The following is a 5000-nucleotide window of genomic DNA, read 5'->3' on the forward strand; positions in this document are numbered from 1 at the left end:
AACTGAACTTTTGGATTATGTTGCCGTGTATAGAAAGTCACAATTCAAATTAATCATAAATGCGTTAATCCAAGCATAGTTACAATTTTCTCAGTCCTTAGAGCCACTTTCCATTAATACTACCCTATTCCATCGAATATAAGCGCAGTGCCTATAAACGTGTTTTATGCAATTTTAGACGTTTTATAGGCACTCAAATTGACGTTACATATGTGCATGCGCCTATAAAATTTCTATTATAGGCGCACCCGATTCTCGTCATCGCATCCTTTTTAAGAGTGCAAAATACCAACGGTATTGTAAACATAAATGCAAGTGTTAAAGGACCAAGATCAAGAGCAATTCAGGCTGAATGTGTGATAAAAGAGTAGCTCAGACGAATAAACCAAAGACAATAACTATGATTATAATTAAATTTGTACCATAAAAGAAGTATTCTGTTCAAGTCTATCTGTTAAACTCGCATATTTTGACCGTTAAAGGGCGCATGCGCCTATGCCTATATGCGGATATAAGCGCATGCGCCTTTATCTGCAGTGCGCTTATATGCTGATGGATTACAGGGCAGTGGATGCCAACGCTGGGGAACCTAACGACAAGGAGGCACGAGTTGCGTTCGGGATCACCGAAGACTAAATCGCAGATCCATTTATTGGTCAAAACGAGATTATTTTGAATCCTGAAGAATTGGATTCGACCAAATCTACCGCTTTAACCATCGCGCCATGCCGGTTCCCTAAAATTCAGTGTTTTCAAACGTTGGCGTAGGGTTGGCGAAATGATGAGAGCACCCGCCCCCTACCAATGTGGCCAGGATTCGATTCCTTAACTCAACGCCATATATATGGGGGTTGATTCAAACTGAAGGTGATAATCGAATTTAGTGGCTGGAAGCAACTTAAACAGTTGCAAAGACTGAACTTGTTCCATCTCCTCAAGTGCTAACGTTCTTCATAAAATTCTTGGAATAGTCGCGCAGCGATTACAAAAACGCGAATTCACATTTAACGACGACGTTCTCTTTGCTTTAAAACAAGCCAGTAAAGGCGATTCTGTTAAATTTCTTGTTTTGCAAACAGCGTTTTGGTCGAAATATTCTTGTAGTCGTTTTCGTCAACAAAACGAACAGCAATTTTCCTTTCCGCATCTTCCGCCATTTTGTTTCGCGTCACTTCGCGAAGGACGCGTGTCTCCACGCGGAACACATTCCCGCCATGTGATTGGCTTTTGCAGAATCCCCTTGAGATCTGTACAGCGTGGGACTCGATCTAAAAATATAATAAGACATATAACCTATGGAAAAGGGCATGTATGGGGGATGCCCTCTCTTCTACCTTTATTTTCTTTTGATTTAAATCTCTTAGCAGTAACAGTTAACTCAAATAAGAGAAGAGAAAATATCCGTTTTTGTGGTAGTGCACTGTAAGTGCACTACACTCTATGTCACCGGATTGTAAGAGTGTAAGAGTGTAAGTCCGTGGTGACAATAGACCGGCAGCGCGTGCATAACTCATTAACATAACCAGGTCTGTTGAAAGCGTGCTTGAGTTTCAACAAAATGAGCTCCAAAATTGGCAAGAATTTGTGACGCTAATGAGTAATAAAGCAGCTGCTATTTCCAAACCGATGGAATGACCAGGTGATAAATAACCTCGTCTAGGAGAGTAAATTTTGGACTTTGCAGAAACAATGGTCAACCTCAAGAGATGGGCGATTGTGATCTTTGTGTTGAAAGAAAAAAAACCAAACTAACAAAACAAAAACCCGGTGTCTTGCCATCATTTTGACACAGATGTATCCTTTGTTTCGCGAGTAAACATGAAAAGTAACTTGAAAACGGCTCCCGCTGAATTTGATGTACAATAAAAATATTGAACGTGTCAAAAATCTCACAAAATGTCTTTCGTTGATGCATAGTAACTTTTCATATTCTCGGTTCAAAATTTGAGTTGTTTTCATTTCGCAAATTTTGTTGCTGATGGCAAAATATTTTATTCTCGATCGACACTTCCTGAAAACTTCTTCTGGTCTTCCTAAAAACTGTGTATCTATATTTATTTACTTTTGCATCAATATTTGTTTCGCATAAAGCAGGCTAACAAAATCTGTACCTTGCTCAGTACGCATTTTTGAGCGTTAAATCAGAATTTTTTGTCCAATATTTGTTTCAAAGTTGTTTTTTTTTTTAGGTCACCCATCCAGATACTAACCCTGCCCGATAGGGATAACTTCAGTGAACTTGTGTCGTACAAAGCTGTCAGAGGCTCAGAGTGCACGCTCAAACTTGTCGTAGAAATGAAGTTGTAACGGAACTTAAAAATGATCAAAATGTCAGCCTCGAAGCCAAATTAATATTTCTCGATTCCGGTTTATTTTCTTCAATCTTTCTGGGATTTAGTATTTTACAAGTAAGCACATGTCTTCTCAAGGGGCTATTTACCTAAGACATCTACCATTGCACTATAATGATATACAGAACCAAAACAATATCGAGTTCTCTTAGACCTACATATTGCGCAAAGATAACTTGAATCTCCTGGAAGATAGCGTATCTCAGTTGACAATAGACCCTTTCACGGTTTTGGCGCCATCTTGATTGGGGGGCAACCACAGCAAAATTTATAGTAAATTTATGGGATTTTGGCCGACTTTGAACGGCTGTAGCGCCGCTAAAAGAGACAGCTTTCCACAGTGATAGTGTCTTCTAAAAGACATTTATCCTAGCTATTTTCATGAAAGAACAGATTCAGGCTACAACGACCAAAAATGAATTTTTAAGATTCCATACAAACCCTTCTAAAATCATCACGGCAACTTGACGCGAAAATAGAAGCAACATGAGAAAATTTATTATTCGAATTTACAGATGTCATACCTTGCTTAATGGCCTTATTTTTCGTTGAATGAATGACATCAATAAAACTATTTAAAGTAGCGGCAAAAGTTGGAAATCTGTCTCTTTTTAGCGGCGCTGCAGCGGTTCAAACTCGGCCAAAATCCCATACATTTACTGTAAGTTTTGCCTTTCCCCCCCCGCCCCCCCCCCCATCCTCAGACAAGATGGTGGTAAAAAACCGTGGAAGATGTTGTACGAGTCTCGTTCTTTCGTTCTCCTCCTGATGGTGGATATCCCCGTTTCTTGTATACTAAGATGCGTGAGATATCGGGGTCTTCCCGCTGAGCTCTTTGTATTTCTTCTGAAGTAAGTTGTCGGAACACTAAATCTGTAACGGCCGGTTCTGCGTGCACAATGCCAACACTTGCTGAGACTGCTGCCACCCAGGGTGTAGCTTCTTCTTTCTGATGGATTACTGCTTTTTTTGTTGCAAAGATTGCATCCCTTTCCATTTCTGCAGTACAGGCTTACATGTATTCACTGGGGTCTAGTGGCAGGCGGGATAGTACATCCGCGTCAATGTTAGATTTACCAGGCCGATACTTTATTAAAATTAAAATCTGCCAGTTCTGCAACCCACCGATGCCTCACCGCGGACCACTTGGCTGACGATAGCACGTAAGTAAGTGGATTGTTGTCGGTGTAGACAGTGAAGGAGGTGAAGTAGTACAAGTAATCACGAAACTTCTCAGTTACCGCCCATTTGAGGGCAAGGAACTTCAATTTTCCCTCGTGCATGTGATAGTTTTTCTCTGATGGAGTTAGTGTCCTAGAGGCATAACCTAAAACTCTCAAGTTTCCATCCTGTTCTTGATACAATACAGCTCCAAGTCCCTCTTGGGAGGCGTCTGTATGAAGCACAAATGATTTTGTAAAGGCGGGAAATGCCATCACTGGAGGAGAAGTCAGTCGATGGATAAGCATTTCAAGCCTCTTCTGACGTTCCTCTGTCCATGTTACCCTAATTAAAATAATTACTATCCAATGGATCCGGGCCAACCATGAGATCATACAGGGGCTTAGCTATGCGTGAGAAATCCTGGATGTATTGTCTGTAATAGCTCAAGAACCCCAGCAATTTACGTACATCACCCACTGTTGCTGGTTTCTGTTTCGCTAAGTTATGTACAGCGGCCGTGTCCGCTGAGTCTAGAGAGTAGCCATCGCCAGAAACAACCCGCCCCAAATATCTAAATTGTCGTTGGAAGAACTTGCACTTTGATGACTTTACCTTTATACCATGCTCCTGTAGTCGACGCAGAACTTGTCGGACATCCTGAACGTGTTCATCAAAGGTCTTACTATACACCAAGACATCATCCAGGTAGGGAATGCAGATGTTGTCACGTAAGCCGTCTAGACATTTATTTATACACCTTTGGAAGACCGCCGGTGCATTCATAAGCCCAAACGGTATTCTGTTCCACTGATACAATCCCCAGGGGGTCACAAATGCAGTGAGAGGGCGACTTTCTTCTGCAATGAAGCCTTGGTGGTAGGCTTTCCCTTGGTTCAGAACTGTAAACCATTTGTTGCCGTCCAGACCATTTAAGATATCTTGTATTCGGGGAATCGGCTGCCTTTCTGGATATGTTTTCTTGTTCAATTCTCGATAATCGATACACAGTCGCAGGCTCCTATCTTTTTTTCGAACACAGACCATGGGTGAAGAGTACGCCGAACGGGACTTGCAGATCCAGTTTCGATTAATCAGGTCTTCCAAGTACTCTTTCACTTCCCCATAGAGTGGCTTGGGGATGGAGATATAGTTCTTCTGTACTGGCTCATTGTCCTTTAGCTGGATTTCAAGCTCCAAATTTTCAACACACCCAACATCATCGTCGGTTCTGGCAAAGGCACCAGCTTCTTGTCGTAGCATTTCGCGGACAATAAATTGTTCATTTTCTTCTAGCTGACTCAAGTCAACTGGTGGCTCCCATTCATCTTGTTTGTGACCTTGATGTGAGGTAGTTTCGGAATAAGGTTTCTCCTTTCCGCGAGTGCATATTTGGTCGGGGGGATTTGGAATTGGTAAAACTGACTTAACCATGTGTACTCGACCCAGGTCTGTTCTGAGCTTTAGCAAGATGTTTCTGTCTGTATT

The 5000-nt window shown here is 41.6% G+C and overlaps 1 protein-coding gene across 1 annotated transcript in view; it reads right to left on the reverse strand.

Moving 5' to 3' along the window:
• Positions 1 to 5000, reverse strand: part of LOC137993672 (short transient receptor potential channel 4-like) — a 43180-nt gene that overhangs the window by 30338 nt on the left and 7842 nt on the right. The window lies entirely within an intron of this gene.

Source organism: Montipora foliosa, chromosome 2 (genome assembly GCF_036669935.1).
Source record: "Montipora foliosa isolate CH-2021 chromosome 2, ASM3666993v2, whole genome shotgun sequence".
Lineage (NCBI taxonomy): Eukaryota > Metazoa > Cnidaria > Anthozoa > Scleractinia > Acroporidae > Montipora > Montipora foliosa.